The sequence below is a fragment of the Heteronotia binoei genome, chromosome 5, assembly GCF_032191835.1.
Source record: "Heteronotia binoei isolate CCM8104 ecotype False Entrance Well chromosome 5, APGP_CSIRO_Hbin_v1, whole genome shotgun sequence".
NCBI lineage: Eukaryota > Metazoa > Chordata > Lepidosauria > Squamata > Gekkonidae > Heteronotia > Heteronotia binoei.
Genome location: NC_083227.1, coordinates 97,665,876 through 97,683,696, shown reverse-complemented (window position 1 = coordinate 97,683,696; position 17,821 = coordinate 97,665,876). Strand labels below are relative to the sequence as shown.

At 40.4% G+C, this 17,821-nt stretch overlaps 1 pseudogene; it reads right to left on the bottom strand.

The window, feature by feature from the left end:
• Positions 1-5,654: 5,654 nt before the first annotated feature.
• LOC132572023 (protein lin-28 homolog B-like) overlaps positions 5,655-17,821 on the bottom strand; it is a 90,116-nt pseudogene continuing 77,949 nt past the window's right edge.

The following is a 17,821-nucleotide window of genomic DNA, read 5'->3' as shown; positions in this document are numbered from 1 at the left end:
AAAGCTCACCTCTCCCCAACCCCAGATAGAATTTAAAGAATTTTATTAATAACATATGGTAACATTATCCATTAATAACTTTTTTTATCTTCCCCATATGCTATTTTCTAAATCCCCCTCCCTCCGTTACTTGACTCCTATAAAATTAAAATGTTAACACTTAAAGGTACCCTTAAACCATATAAACCATATAAGCCTAGATTAATGTTTTTCTTTTTTCTAATACTTAATCATTACTAAAAAAAATTGTCCAATGTCCTTTTATTTTCCATTGTTTTTCTACATAACCTCTAAACTTTTTCCACTCCTTTTTATAAACTTCCAAATCATAGTCTCTTAAGATTCTTGTTAGTTTATCCATCTCACTCCATGTTATTACTTTTGTAATCCAATCCCATTTTTCTGGTATTTTTTCTTGCTTCCATAACTGCGCATACAATGTCCTAGCCGCTGAAAGCAAGTACCAAATCAAAGTTCTATCTTCTTTGGGGAATGTTTCCATTTGTAATCCCAACAGAAATGTTTCTGCTACTTTCTTAAATTCATATCCCAAGATCTTAGAAATTTCTTGTTGAATCATCTGCCAATGCTTTTTTGCTCTTTCACAAGTCCACCACATATGGTAGAAAGAACTTTCATGTTTTTTACATTTCCAACATCTATCTGGCATCTTATTCTTCATCTTTGACAACTTTTTAGGGGTCATATACCATCTGTACATCATTTTAAAACAGTTCTCTTTAATACTCTGACATGTTGAAAGTTTCATAGAGTTCTTCCAAAGATATCCCCATGTGTCCATCTGTATTTCTTTATTTACATTGATTGCCCATTTAATCATTTGAGATTTTACTACTTCATCTTCTGTAGACCATTTTAAGAGTAACTTACATATTTTTGAAATTAATTTTTCATTATCTCCAAGCAGAACTTTCTCCATTTCTGTTTGCTCTCATCTTATTCCTTCAGCTTTAATATCATTTTCCACCAGGCTCTTTATTTGTTGCATTTGAAACCAATCATATTTGTTATTCAATTCCTCCGTGGATTTCAATTCTATTTTACCACTTTGTATTTTTAATAGTTGATTATATGACAACCCTCTTTCTTCACTGGTCTTAGCTGTTATTTTTATCACTTCTTCTGGCACTATTGATAATGGCTTTCTCTCATCACCATATTTCTTAGACTTTATCCATGTATTTAACAGATTATTTCTTATATAATGGTGAAAGAAAAAACCATCCATTTTTTTCTTTCAATAGTACATGTAAGCGTGCCAGCCGAATTTATTTCCATGACCTTCCAACATTAAAAGTTTTTTATTTGACAGCATCACCCAATCTTTTATCCATACTAAACAAACTGCATCATGATATATTCTTAAATCTGGTAGCTGGAATCATCCTCTCTCTTTAGCATCTGTTAAAATTTTCATTTTAATCCTTGGTTTCTTCCCAGCCCAGACAAATTCTGAAATCTTCCTTTGTTATTTATTGAATTGTTTACTGTCTTTCACAATCGGAATAGTTTGAAACAAATATATTATTCTTGGCAAAATGTTCATTTTAATTGCAGCTATTCTACCCAACAATGTCAAATTAAGTTTATTCCATTTCATCAAGTCTTCATCCATCTTATGCCATAGCTTTTCATAGTTATTTTTAAACAAATCAATATTCTTCATTGTTATCTCCAAGCCCAAATATTTTACTTTGGAAGCAACTTCATATCCCGTCAATCTCTGCAATTCCTTTTGTTTGTTTGCTTGTATATTTTTACATAAAAGTTTTGACTTTTCTTTATTAACATAAAATCCCGCCAAGTCACCATATTCTTGTATCTTAGTTAACAACAAAGGTGTTACTTGTACAGGATTTTCAGTTATAAACATTATGTCATCAGCAAATGCTCTATATTTGTAAATAGATCCTCTGATTTTTAGCCCTTCTATTTCTTTATCATCTTGTATTCGTATCAGTAAAATGTCAAGAGTCATAATAAACAACAGTGCTGAAAGTGGGCAACTTTGTCTTGTACCTTTACTAATCATCATATTACCTGTAAGGTCTGCATTTATACACAACTTAGCCCTCTGTTCCGTATATATTGCTTTTATCATTCTTATAAAGTGCTCTCCAAAATCTATCTTTTCCATAACTGCAAACATAAAGTCCCAGTTCAAATTATCAAAAGCTTTCTCTGCATCGGCAAAGAATAATGCAACTTCCTTTTCTGGATGTTTTTCATAATATTCTACAATATTAACAACTGTTCTTATATTATCTCTTATTTGTCTTTTAGGAAGAAATCCTGCTTGATCTTCCTTTATAAAGTTCATCAAATATTGTTTAAGTTGTTCTGCCAGGATTCTTGTGTATATCATAATCAATATCTAATAATGAAATTGGTCTATAGTTCGGCACATTCGTGACATCTCTATCTTCTTTAGGTATCAACGAAATTACAGCTTCTTTCCAGGTATTTGGTATTTTCCCTTTTATTCAGCACTTATCTTTGGTAAAATCTCTACTTTTTTAGTTATGAGGCCCAAATCTTTAGTACCCCATAACAGGTCAATTCTGGAACAAGTGTTATGTCTCACTGAAAAAAAAGTGTAGTCTCTTACTTCTGGGTTGAATTTTCTCCAGATATCTTCCAAATTTTCTTGTTTAATCAGTTCAAAAAAAATTTTTTTGGCAGTTTCCCTTCCTTGTTGTTACTTTTTTGTCCAGACCTATCCATTTTGTTCTGTATTGTTCCGTTAAAGTCTCCCATCATCAATATCTGGTCATAAGTCACTTCATCAAGCTGTCAGGTAATGTCTTTGAAAAAAGCATCTTTTGCGCCATTTGGTGCATACAGTCCTAATAACAACATTTTCTTTGCATTTATTATTATCTTTACCACCACATATCTTCCATCCTTGTCTTTAAATATCAATTTTGGCTCTAATTGTTGATTAATATAAAAAATCACGCCCCTTTTCTTTTGTTCCGCCAATGAAAAAAATTCCAATCCTAATTGTTTATTCCATAAATATTTGTAATCCTTTTGTTGTATATGGATTTCTTGTAAACAAATTATATTACAATTTTGCTTTTTAATCCAATGAAATGTTGCTTTCCTTTTTTGCGGTGAATTTAGTCCATTTACATTCCAAGATAATAATTTGTAATCCATTATGGTGCAAAGTCTTTATTCTGTTCATAGAAACTACACAGCTCATGTGCATTTGTAATTGTAATCCTTCTTCCATGTAGCTCAAAACTCAAACCTTCAGGTGTTATCCATCTGTATCTTGTTCCATTAACACGCAGTTTCTCTGTCAGTTTCTTGTAAGATTTCCTGTCATTTATCATTTGTCTTGGCAACTCTTTCATTATTCTAACTCTACTCTCTTCTACTTTCAGAATCTTTTGAAAACTTTGGTTCAAGATTTTTCCTACCATTTCTTTTGTCATAAATCTTATGACTACATCTCTTGGCAGTTTTTTGTTCTTGGCATATGATGAGTTGACTCTATACATAAAGTCATACATATTTCTAGTCCCTTCAGGATTTTCCTCCAAGAAGTCAGCAATTATTTTCACAATATATCCCTTTAAGTCAGTTCCTTCCTCCTCAGGTACTCCTCTCAGATGAATTTGGGTTTCCATCAGTCTGCAGTCACCTTCTCTTGCAGCTTTAACAAGGTAGAAGCATGCACTTTAACTTTCTCCTCTACATCCTGGACTTTTTCCTTAACCACCACCACCTCGTTTTTAAAGTCTTCCATTTCCTTTTTAAAGTCTCCAATGTCTTTTTAAAGTTTTTTTTACAAGCCGTTAACATGTTCTCAACTCCTTTCGTTATTCTAGCTTCCATTGCTTCTAGTTGGTTTTGCATTTTTTCCAAGGAAAGAGCTCTTGCACGTGTTGCTTTTGATTCTGGCATTAAAATAACCCACGGAAATTTACACATCTTAAAATCAAAATCCAAATATCAGATTCAATAGCTTAATACTTGCCCTTTTAAATGAGATTAATTTTGCTGTTCTTTGATCTTTCTAGGCTCAAATATTAATTTAATTTTTTTTTTTCAAAATGACGAACGCAATTTCTTTACAGTAAAAAATCCTAGTGTAGGCCTTCTTCTTGTTTGCCTCTCTTCTCTTATTACTTCCTTCTTTGCTAGGAACGAAATCACATTTTCAATGGTATCCAAATCTCGCGATCTTTCTTAGTCTCTCTTCCCTTATTACTTCCTACTTTGCTAGGCACCAAGTCCTGTTCACAATGATATCCAAATCTCACGATCTTTGACGTACTGCCTGTTTTGCTTGTAGGAAATGCAAAGCTGTGACGATGATACATTCTTCAGTGACCGCAAGTAATCCAAACAATAACTTATTTCCCAGTTTTTAGCAATATCCTTCTTTTAACAAAGTCCAAAATTCAATCTTTCTTTTCTTCTTTTTCCCCCTCTCTAAATCACTCCTTCCCACCTTCCAAAATTATTTTATTTGCTTTAAAAAAGTTCTGAAGCGAAAGATTGTAATTGGTACCTCTCCGCTGATATCCAGCTTAACATCGATCTTTCCAACTATCAGATGTGCACCAGTCCCAAAGAAGATCAGGATCTTTCCAAGCTTATGCCAATTGAATGGCTCTGAAAGCCTCTGTAGATGATGAAAATGCCACTCTTCTCCAGGGGCCCCTCAAAGCCTCAAAAGAGCCCCCAATGGAGCTCTCTATCAGCCAAGGTAAACCCCCTCTGAGTTCTTGTGTGTATCTTGGACAAATCTCTAGCTGAGAGATGTAGGTAGAAGGCCAGGAAGAGCCTTTTCCTACCCTGAACAGAGGCTTCAGTCTGTCCCCGTTAACGAGACAGGTCAGCTCGCCATTTTCCTAATCCCGGAAGCTCCAACCCCAGATAGGTATCCTTGATATGAGAGGATATTGGTCCATTGCCTAAAAAAGGGGTCCCTTCTTTTTTTTAAAAAAAAAAACCCTCAATTTAAAACACAATGACTCTACAATAATCCATATTCAAAGATATTTAGAAGGTACTTTACAATCAACAGAATTATTAGTGTTCACATATTCTAAAAAGGGGAGCCATTTCTCCACAAAGTTATTACTAAAACTTGGATTTTCCATCAATAATAATTGTGTAGTCAATTTTCCTGAATAACCATGTCTCAAACCTTCAAGAACCAGGCTCTAATTCTAGGTATTTTTGTAGTCTTCCTTTTAAGAGCTAACACTGCCTTTGCAGCTACCAATAAAAGTGAGATAAGATCCATTTGCAACTGTGAAAAAGCATGATCCGGCCAATTGTGTAATAAAATAGAGTCAGGTGTTAAAGGAACCGTACTACCCATAATTTCAGTTATTTTAGCTGCAGCCCTAGTCCAACATTCCAGGCAAGTTCCAGGCAATCCACAACACTTACTGTAATGCTGTCCTCTAACCTCAAGACACTAGTCTCCACAACAGAATAGCTATCAGCATAGGAATGGGACTGTTCTGGTAAGTCATTGAAACCCTCTGCCCCAGCCTCTCCAGGTTGGTAACCCTAGCCTCAAGGGAACAAATCTGCTCCCTGAAAGCCAAGAGCTCCAAACAAATGGGTAGATAATCGTACATGTGGAACTCTATGCAAAACACTGGTCAGCTACTGGAAGCATCTCTTTGTGGTGACCTGTCTGAACCTTGTAAGATGTCTGCCCTTCCCTCATGAAGATATGATAAAGATGTATAGCCATAAGCCTCTCCCCCTTCTCTCTGAAACAGTGACATAGAAGGCTAGGATTCTACTTCATATCTTCCCTGCTGTGGAACAGTTTTGTGTAGACAGTTACCCATCATGTGCATGATATTCTAATAGTATCGGCACTTCTTTGGCTGTAGGAGTAGAGTACATTCCTCGGCATGATGATCAAGGCCGCCGCTATTGTAGTCTCTAGCTCCTGTTGGCTTTCTTTTCTATACTGTCTTTCCTTTGGTTTGTCTCACACTTTTTAAGCAGGGAATCCCACCTGGACATGTTACCCATATTGATTCAAGGCCTTTGGAAGATTTCTTAAAATTAATGTCACCACTTATCCTTCTTTTAGATTTCAAATTCTTCCATGAAAAGCTTGCTTTGGTGTACCACCCATCAACTGGTGCTTCAAAGGGGCTTCCATCACATCTGATCATGGAAATAAATCCGAATCTTATCCACACAATAAACCATCTACAATAGCCTATTCAATACAAGATGGGATTTCTCTTCCTTTTCTCTTGTTCCAGCAATTTCTCAGGCTCAACTCCACCTTTACTGTTCTCCTTTTGAGTAAACCTGCACCATAATCTGCTCTGTTAGAGTGCATTGAGTGAGTGAGTGAGTGTCTGAGAATAGTGGCAGCTTCAATTTAAGTTTTCCTGGAAGAAAACCACAAAAATGCCATACATTCCTAGGGATCTCTACAAGAAACCCTGTAATATTCTTCCTGAAGCTTCATTATTTGGGGTAGGGAACACATGCAGTAACACATTCATTTTCAAATAAGGAAAATTCATAACAGTCATGGACTTCCATTAACTTAAAGCATCTCTTACTGATCATTTACAGATGTTTCCCTTAAAACAAGACATAAAACATAAATCTTCTTGGAATCAGTAAAACCTATTTAAGGAAATTGGGCCAAGTGGATTGTTCACAGCTAAATTACAGCATTTCCTGTGAAATTCATAGTCCACTTCCAAAGAAAACAACGAACAACAAGGAGAGCCAACACTGATAATAATCTTTGCTTCCTTAAATGCCTCTAGGTTACATGACATCTGTGTAACATCAGCCTTTCTGAACAAGTTGAATCTCTTTAACACTTCAGGCTGATTCAGACATAACATTAAACCATGGATTAATTGAACTAACCATAGCTGAACTGATCATCCAAACCCATAGCTACATACCAACTATGGTTAGTTTCAGGCCTCATTTTGGGCAAGAGCTCACAGGAGTGGAGCTCCAGAACCTCTAAATTTTATTGTGCTCTTTCTTTCTTACACCCACACCTCCAAATACTTACTTCTGGGTTCAAACACCCTGTGAGAATTTTGTTGAACTTTCAAATATTTCCCCCCACAAAAAAAAAAAGGAAAATAACCAAAACATATAGAGCAGACAAATGGAAATCTTCATCATGCCACTGTGGCAACATAGAAAAAAGTAATTTCAAAAGTATGATGGGAGTACGGTTTTATTATGACAATTATAATTCAAGAAGCATTTTAAGATAGATGCTGAGCTGATATAATTTAGTACACCTTCCGGTGATCTCAGGGGTGTGTGGCATATGCAAATAAGTTGTGCTAATGAGCTCCAGCACCTTTTTTTCTATGAAATGACACCTGGTTAGTTCAGATACCTGAAACCAGGATCTGAAGTCAGGATATGCAGGCGGTTTATCATCCACTGTTAGTCTTAACAATAGTTTTGCATTATATACCAATGCAGTAGCATGATTTAAACCAGATTTGGTTTTTTGTTGATGCTCCCCATCCACCCCATCCAGAAAGCTACCTAGGAAGAGCAGCTCAAAAATAAAACCAGTTCTCACTAGTGCCATACTTTTCTCTGCTCTCACCTCCATTTTACTGAAGACACACAGCAATGGGATATGCTCCTTCAGTGCATCTCTAAGGGGGGAAACATTGCCTGTGGAAACCTGTCTATCTTAATTGCCTATCCTCTAACCACAAAATAGTTGTACTTTATCCACAGAAACAATAGTCTTTCAGGGGATGCTTACCCTTACCCTTGTGCTTCCCACAGCATAGTCCTTCCATTCTGCTTTTGTGTGCCCTAGGCATTGTAAACACAGAGCTGAGTTCCAGTTTACATTAATACATTAGTACTTCTTGACAGGCGATAATGTTGATAGGCACAGGTTAAGGAGATTAAGGAGTGTAGAGAATAGGTCCTGTGCAAGCTTGAGACACCAAACTCTCAGGGAATCTCTGGCTGACTCTCCTCTACCAGCCCTCCAAATTTGGTGAAGATTGGGTTTATGGGGTCCACATTATGCCTCCCCAAGAATTTGCCCCTGGGCAGTCATTTCCCTAGAAAGCCCTTTCCTGGGGGATGGGATCCTTCTAGCAAATCACAAACCTCACAGACAGAACCAGTTTGTTTGACCCCTAAAAGTTTGTGATGATTCATAGTTTGCAACGAGGCATGCCATATACCACAAATCCCAGTAGAAGCTGAGTTCAGGTAGCTGGCTCATGGTTGACTCAACCTTACATCCTTCCAAGGTGGGTAAAATGAGTACCCAGCTTGCTAGGGGTAAAGTGTAAATGACTGGGGAAGGCAATGGCAAACCACCCCATAAAAAAAAGTCTGCCATGAAAACGTTATGAAAGCAACATCACCCCAGAGTCAGAAACAACTGGTGCTTGCACAGGTGATTACCTTTACTTGCCACATCAAGCCCTGCTCCCAGAAGGTATGAGCAGAAAGACAGTGCAAGACCTGCTTGTCCATTTGCAAGGGGAGAGCCTGGAGGGATAAGAAACAGACTCTCTTAACCATGGTTTATTGGATGCAGATGTAACAAAATCTATGGTTTCAGGTCCTTATTTAAAATCAACCCTACAGGTATTAAGCTATGTGTTTTGCTTTGTTTGAAAGACACAGCAGAAGTTACAATAAACTACAATGTGCTAATTACTGCTTAACAAATATAGTCTGCCTGCAAACTGTAGATCCCTGTTCTCTCCCTGCTGACCTTTCATGCATTCAGAGCACAGAGAATATATAATGTACCTTCTCCTGGATCACTCAACAAATGTTGTATGTCTCATTATTCCTGCACAAAAGCAGACAACATTTTCTGCTAATAAGCCATCAAAATGGATCCTATTAAATCAACACAAATCAATGTATCTAATAGCCATTATGCTGTTTTCTAAACATTAGAAAATCTTTGATATTTGTATCAAATAGAAGATGACCATTTTAATTCACTTTTTTAAAGCACCCAGAAGGGAAAAGGAAATAAAGGTTTTCAGGAATGAAATGTTGTTTTGAGTCATGACTTACTCTACCAGGCCATTTCTTACCATTAGAATTTTGAAAGCATTCAGTAGAATCAAAATGGAAAAGCTTTTTGGAAAGTTGTTTTCCCTTGTGATTCCTCAGTAACATTTATTAAATCATGTGTAGAAAAAATATGCACACATTTGAATCTATGACAAGCATAATATTATCCCCGCCCCCAGTTCTGTATGTATGGTGTTTTCACTTTCATTATTCTAGAAGATTCTCATCTTACAGCTTTTAAAATGTGCATGTCATCTTCCCCATCAATTGGGCAATTATATATGCAACACCGTTTTTGGCATGAAATGATATCAAATGTGTGTGTTTTTTAGAAAGACTATAAGTTTTCCAGACTTTGATTACAAGAAAGGTTCATTCTGGGCTCTTTGAAATGTTCCCATCTATGTGATAGCTAGTTTTCTGTGAAAAGCTATTGCACAATCGGCATAATAATTAAACTGTGTATACCTTTCCCAAGACATCAGCACTGAATGTCGGGTTGGACCCATGTTGCTGAACATTGCAAGTAAATTGATAACTGTAGAAAAGACCAGTTACCAATATAGTGCAATCCTAAACAGAGTTACAGTCTTCTCAAGACCAGTAACTTCAGAAGATTTAGAAGAGTATAATTCTACTTTGCATTGCACTCTAAATTGAACAAATTAAATTCAGGTGACTTTTAACCATGTGGTGACCACATATAAACTTACTTCTTGGCAGTTCTAAATACTTGCAAAGACAGTTCATTTGTGGCTATATGATAAGGACCATCCATCTATATCTCAGTCTAGTAAATACTATAAAAGTGACAAGAAGCTATTGATAAATGTGATAAGGATTATTATTGATGTTCACTTTTGCTTTCCTTATTCAAAATTGAGCTTTAGCCCACTAAGTTTAATCAAAAATATGTTATTTCTTCCAAGCATGCATCCCAAAGAAAATGAAAATATCCACATGCTGCTTTTAGCATATCCTTTGCTTTCATCTCGGGCATAGCCACAGACTTGCGTGTGAGAGAGCCGGGTGATGCCGGGGAAAGAAGTGTGAGCCGCGCGGTGTGCCGGAGTGGAGAGAACGTGCCTGTGCAAGGAGTATGCTGGGCAGAGGGGTCCAGAGGCTGCCGTGATGGGGCTGACGATCTGTGAGTGCGGTGAGCAGCTGGAGGAGTGAATTGGTTCTGGGATGTTGGTCCCGCACCTCAACTTCCATCTTCCCCCCCTTTTCTTTCATCTTGTGGCTGCTAGTAGGGGCGTGGCTGGACCGGCAACTGGGAACTTCCCGACTGGGACTGTGATTTCCCTGGCTGAGGCTATAGGGGCTAACTCAGACAGCTGGGAGGACACAGGGGAGGTCACACACCCCCTCCCCCGGGTCACCTGAGCTGTGATTACTATCAGGCCCCAAGGAAGTCACGCTTACTTGAACTGCACTGCAATTTACAACCTGCACAGCACTTTGAGGACGGCACTTTGAGAACTGCACTGCACTTTGAGAGCACAGCCTGTGAGAACAACCGCGATTATTTATAGACACTGCACTTTAAAACAATATCTTAAGACTTATACCTGCTATCTATCTCCTGGTTTTAACATTTTAGTCTTTTATCTTATCTGACCACTATTTGGAATATATATTTTTAATTAATTAATTAGATTTTAACGGATTGATTAGTAATTTGGATTGTTATATATTTATATATTGAATTAGATATATTTATATATTGATTTTTAGCAGATTGATTAGGAAATTATAAGGGGGGCTACTTATAAATGTGCTAGAAATGGAAATTAATAAATTAATTTGACTAATCAATTCGAGGGAGTAGTAGGGTGGGTTTAAATTAATTAATTCGACATATTATATAGTGAGTCAGATAACAAGGGGGCAAATTAAAACAAAATTAATCCAGTTTAGGGCTTTATCTCCTTTCACAATTTAAGTAGGCCAGATAGGGGTGCTTTAAAAAGTTTTTAGGTTTCTCATAAAAGGCAGCGTGACTACTAGGCCACATCAGGCTCCCTTTTAAAGAGACTAGGGTTGCAGCATCGGTGCATCTGGCTTTCAGCCACTGAAAGCTGGTGCATCCTTAGATTTCCACAGGGTAAACCACAGCTTCTCTCACGTTATAGGGGACACCTGATTTCTAGTTTGCAAGGAAATCAGGTTTGTCCCAGGATCTAGTTAGGAGAAGTTTAACTAGGAGGATAAAACAAGGATTGCCTTCATCTCAAGGTAGCCTTTTAAAAACTGCAGCCAGGTAGAGGCAGGATCACCTAGTCTCCTAAACTTTACTAGACTACTACCCCAACCCAAAGAAGGACAGGTTAGGGATCAAAAAAACAAATAAACAAGCTTTGGTGGGAGGGTTTTTAAAAAGAAGTCAGGGCACCTGTTGGTTCAGGGTACAATGCAGTGAGTTAGGTTTGTAAAAAACCCCACCTGTTCAGTTCAGGTTCTGTGAGACTGGCCAAGGGTGACATGAGTGACAGGCAGCAGAAGAGGGGCCCTGGGGGCAAGGCCAAGGAGAAGACTAGAGAGGTGGAGGGGAGGGGGAGGACCCAGGTCTCCCCCCCACCTGTGCGTGGGGCCACTCCACAACCACTTTCCAGCACTCCGACCTCTGGCCGGAGTATGATGAAGAAGAAGGCCCGCCTTGGGTCCTTCATCGAGGCTGCTGCTGGGGCGCCCCCAGCAAAGGTGCCATTAGGTGCTGGCACTGTGCAGGGGTCTGCTGCTCGGGCAGTCTCTCCTCCAGCTGATGTCGCTCGGCCTCAGCAGCTGGAGGAGGGGCAGCAAGAGCAGCCCTCCTTGGAGATGAGCTTTGGGGACAGTTTTCTGTCCAAAACGATCACCCCAAGGAGGGTGCAGAGTGTCGTGCAGGAGCTGGAGGAGAAGCTGGTTGAGGAGGACCAGCCCCCTTCTTCGGTTCCTTCGGGCACCAGCAGACCTTCAGGGGATGGCCAGGAGGGGAGGCCGCATGGGGTGGAGGGGGAAGAGATGGAGACACACGAGGTGCCTCCGTCTCCGCCCACTTCCCCCCGGCGACCAGCCCCTCCTGCCACCCCGAGGCACGATGTGTCTCCCCCGAGCACCTCAAAGGAGGTGGCTCCGGACACCCAACCTGCCAGTCAGTTTGGGCATCCATTCACCTCTGAAGTATGGAAGCATTTCCAACTTATGGAGGATCCACGTTATGCGCAGTGCAAGCTGTGCAGGGCCCGGATCAGTTGTGGGCGGGACCCTGCCCACCTGACTCCGGGGGGGATGCGGAATCACCTGCGGAAGCACCACTCGGGGGTGCTTCTTAAGGGGGAGAAGCAGGCTGGTGCTGTGTTGTCCAAGTGGACAACAACACCACCCAGCTAGGGGGTCCGTCCCATCGCGACTACCCCCGCTCTCCAGGAGCGTTCCGTGGGAGAACAGGGATGCCAGGCATCTCTGCCTGAGATGTTTGGTAGGGGCACCTCTGTGTCAAGAGGGGGAATCAGGCACGGCAGGAGGGTGATCGCCTGGCACCTTGCCAGGTCGGTCGCCCATGGGCTTCCGTTTTCAGTGGTCGAGAATCCTGGGGTGCGGGGGTTGCTGGAGTACCTGGCGCCCTGGTACAAAATTCCTGCTAGAACCACCCTTAGCAGGACCATTGTGCCAGCTCTTTTCAGGGCGACCAGATCTGTGGTGAAGGAGCATTTGTCCCATGCTGCCGGGGGGACTGTTCATTTCACCTCAGATATCTGGACCTCCAAACATGCGTTCGAGGGGTATCTCTCCCTGACTGCGCATTGGTGGCAACCCAAAGAGGTGGTTGGGGATGGCAGTAGTGACAGGCAGGGTCAGGGCCGCCGGGCCGGCTATAGCTGTGCCTTGCTGCACGCTGAAGCAGTCGACGCGCCGCACATGGCGGACACTCTCAGAGCCATCCTCTCACGGCAGTTAGAGGGCTGGGTAGGCAGCGGGGACGTCTCCAAGGGCTTTGTGGTGACTGATGGTGGCTCCAACATCAAGGCAGCTGTCCTGCGTGAGGGCCTAAAACGCCTTCCTTGCGTGGCCCACCTTCTCCACCTCGTGGTTAAGGACTCCTGGGACAGACAAAAAGCCAGGATCGTCTGTATCTAGCCGCGACCCATGAGTACCGACTTCTGCTCCAGAAATGTCGGTACATCACGGGTCACTTCTCACGCAGCAATACGGACTCATATCAGCTGCGTGAGAAACAGACACTGACAGGCGTGCCATGGCACCGCCTGCTCGGTGACGTCAGCACACGCTGGAACTCCACCTGCGCCATGCTGGAGCGCATGGTGGAGCAGAGAGCAGCCCTGGATGCCTTTGTCTCTGAAACGAGGGTCTTTCGGGATGAGAACCGTCTCACCCAAGAGGATTGGGTGGTCATTTCTCAGACTGTGGCGGTTATTGGGCCCTTCAAGACCTACACAGAAATGCTCTCATCTGACACGGCGAGCATCGCACTGGTCGTCCCCATGGTCCAGATGACCCGTGAGGACCTGGCCTCGTTTCTAGTGCCAGCTCAAGGCCGTGCAGATGTTCTTCCAGTGGTGCGCACCTTGGTTGTTAGGCTGCAGGTAGGGCTAGAGGCCCGCTTTCAGACTTTCACCCAGGATAAGGTCTACATGATGGTGACCATGTTAGACCCGCACCTTAAGGGCACAGTCGCTGAGCGGGCCAACGAGCTCGATGGCTGGCGAGACGAGATCTCCCAGAAGGTCGAGCGTACCAGAGTCGGGGGGGGGGGCCCAGTGCCGGTAGTTGAGGAGGAGGGGGGTGGAAGCAGCTCATCTGCATCTTCCGCTGCTGTTGTTCATCCCCAGCCTCCCCAGCTAGGCAGTGTTTCCCACCAGACTCACGCAACGAGGAGTGCTGAGGTGACATTCATCGGGCGGGTCGTTGGCCCCTCTAGGAGCGGTAGGACACCGAGAGCGGAGACGGGTGCTGCGATGGTGAGGGACTATGTTTTTTGTTTTAAACAATTTATTGGTAGCATATGGTTACAAAGCTTATCTATTTCTTAATTTTTTCTTTTTTTTCACATTGACCCATATGACATTTCCATCTCCCCTCCCTCCAATGTTGACTTCCCCGAGGTTATAAGTTCAAATCCATACTAAAGGCACTTCTGATTGCTCAAAGTTCCGTATATATATTCTTACAACTAAAAAAATGTCCAATATTTCTTTACTTTCCAAGTTTTCTCCATATATCCTTTAAATTTTCTCCACTCCCTTTTGAATATCTCTAAATCATAGTCTCTTAGTGTTCTGGTTAATTTGTCCATTTCACACCACGATAAAACTTTCATGGTCCATTCCCATTTCTCTGGTATTTTTTCTTGCTTCCAAAGCTGCGCGTACAAAGTCCTAGCAGCTGATAACAGGTACCAAATTAAAGTCCTGTCTTCTTTTGGGTATTTTTCTAATTGTAATCCAAGTAAAAACGTCTCTGCAATTTTCTTAAAATCATAGCCCAAAATTTTGGTGATTTCTTGTTGTATCATCTTCCAGAATTCTTTCGCTCTTTCACATGTCCACCACATATGGAAGAAAGAACCTTCATGTTTTTTACATTTCCAACATCTATCCGACATTTTCTTACTTATCTTAGCCAATTTTTTCGGAGTCATATACCACCTATACATCATTTTAAAACAGTTCTCCTTAATGCTTTGACAAGTTGATATCTTCATTGAGTTCTTCCAGAGGTGCTCCCATGTTTCCATTTGTATTTCTCTATTCACATTAATTGCCCATTTGACCATTTGAGACTTTACTACTTCTTCTTCTGTAGACCATTTCAATAATAACTTATATACTTTTGATATCAATTTTTCATTGTCACCTAACAGGACTCTTTCCAGTTCTGTTTGTTCTCGTCTAATCCCCTCTGATTTTATGTCATTTTCCATCAAACTTTTAATTTGTTGCATTTGAAACCAATCATAATTGTTATTTAGCTCTTCTGAGGTTTTTAATTCAATTTTGTCTCCTTGAATCTTAAGCAGTTGGTTATATGACATTTCTCTTTTTTCTTCAGAATCAGCTGTTATTTTTATTACTTCTGCTGGCACTATCCATAATGGTTTTCTCTCGTCCCCGTATTTCTTGTATTTTATCCAAGTATTTAGTAATGTATTTCTGACATAGTGGTGAGAGAAAAAACCATCCATTTTATTCTTCCCATAGTACATGTATGCATGCCAGCCGAATCTATTTCCGTGAGCTTCTAACCACAAAGGTTTTTTATCTAACAGCATTATCCAATCTTTTATCCATGTCAAACAAACTGCATCGTGGTATAGTCTTAGATCGGGAAGTTGAAAACCTCCTCTCTCTTTGGCATCCGTTAAGATCTTCATCTTTATCCTTGGTTTCTTTCCGGCCCAAATGAAATCAGAGATTTTCCTTTGCCATTTGTTGAATTGTTTTGCTTCTTTTACAATCGGGATGGTTTGAAACAAATACATTATCCTTGGCAAAATATTCATTTTGATTGCAGCTATCCTGCCCAGTAAGGACAAGTTGAGTTTATTCCATTTCATCAAATCTTTGTCCATCTTACACCACAGTTTTTCATAATTGTTTTTGTATAAATCAATGTTCTTCATTGTTATCTCTATTCCAAGGTACCTAACTTTGGTTGTGACTTCACAACCTGTCACCTTTTGTAGTTCGTTTGTTTTATTTGGTTGCATGTTTTTACAGAGGAATTTCGATTTCTCCTTATTTATGTATAATCCTGCTAGTTCTCCGTATTCCTTTATCTTAGCTAACAGCAGTGGTGACACTTGAACCGGATTCTCCATTATGAACACTATATCATCTGCAAAAGCTTTATATTTATAAGAGAATCTTCTAATTTTTAGACCTTCTATTTTTTCATCTTTTTGAATTTGTTGTAACAAAATTTCAAGAGTCATTATAAACAACAATGGTGATAGCGGGCATCCTTGCCTTGTTCCTTTACTCACTTTCAATTCTTTGGTAAGGTCTGCATTTATACACAATTTTGCATGCTGATCTGTATATATTGCTCTTGTCATTTTTATAAATTGTTCCCCTAAATTAATTTTTTCCATTACCGCAAACATAAAGTCCCAATTTAAGTTGTCGAAGGCTTTCTCTGCGTCAACAAAAAATAAGGCCACTTCTTTTTCCGGATGCTTTTCATAGTATTCCACAACATTAATAACAGCTCTTACATTGTCCCTTATTTGTCTTTTAGGAAGAAATCCCGCTTGGTCTTTGTTTATAAAGTTGGTCAGGTATTGTTTCAGTCGCTCTGCTAAAATTCTTGTATAGATCTTATAGTCATTATTCAACAGTGAGATTGGTCTATAATTTTTTACGTTTGTGCTATCTTTATCTTCCTTAGGAATCAGAGAGACTACAGCTTCCCTCCAGGTCTTTTTTACGTTTGTGCTATCTTTATCTTCCTTAGGAATCAGAGAGACTACAGCTTCCCTCCAGGTCTTTGGGATTTTCCCTTCTTCTCTTATCGTGTTTAACAACTTCAACAGTTTGGGTGTTAGTTCATCCTTGAGAGATTTGTAAAATTTTGACGTGAATCCACTATGTTTTTGAGCCCCTCAAGGCACAGGAAGCATCTCCTTTGGACTACTGGGTCATGAAGGGGGGGGTCTGGCCAGCCCTCTCCTCCGTGGCCAAGGCATTCCTCTCCTGCCCACCGACGAGCGTGCAGAGCGAGCGCGTCTTTTCACATATGGGCAACATTGTCTGCCCACATCGCAATCGCCTGCAACACAGGACAGTTCAGCAGTTGATCTTCCTGAAGGTCAACTTGCCAATATTCGGCTCCCCAAACATGGACTTTGAGATTGAATGAAGTGAGCACCTACTTGTGCCTGCATCCTCTCTTGGCCCGCGCTTGGAAGATGGTTGTAAAACGCTCCTCCAATAAAAATTGACTAGAGTCCAAAGACAGCCCAACCCCCCCCCCCCCATCCCTCCCCAAACCAAAAGTGAATGCTGGTTTAAAAACTGCAAAGCGATCCAAATTTCTCCAGTCCTCCATCCACACATGCCTAATAATAAGAACATAAGAACATAAGAGAAGCCATGTTAGATCAGGCCAATGGCCCATCCAGTCCAACATTCTGTGTCACACAGCGGCCAAATATATATATATATATATATATATATATATATATATATATATATATATATATATATATATATATATATATATATATATATATATATATATATATATATATACACACACACACACACACACACACACACACACACACTGTGGCTAATAGCCACTGATGGACCTCTGCTCCATATTTTTATCTAACCCCTTCTTGAAGGTGGCTATGCTTGTGGACGCCACCACCTCCTGTGGCAGTGAATTCCACATGTTAATCACCCTTTGGGTGAAGAAGTACTTCCTTTTATCCGTTTTAACCTGTCTGCTCAGCAATTTCATCGAATGCCCATGAGTTCTTGTATTGTGAGAAAGGAAGAAAAGTACTTCTTTCTCTACTTTCTCCATCCCATGCATTATCTTGTAAACTTCTATCATGTCACCCCTCAGTCGACGTTTCTCCAAGCTAAAGAGCCCTAAGCGTTTCAACCTTTCTTCATAGGGAAGGTGTTCCAGCCCTTTAATCATTTTAGTTGCCCTTTTCTGAACTTTCTCCAATGCTATAATATCCTTTTTGAGGTGCGGCGACCAGAACTGCACACAGTACTCCAAATGAGACCGC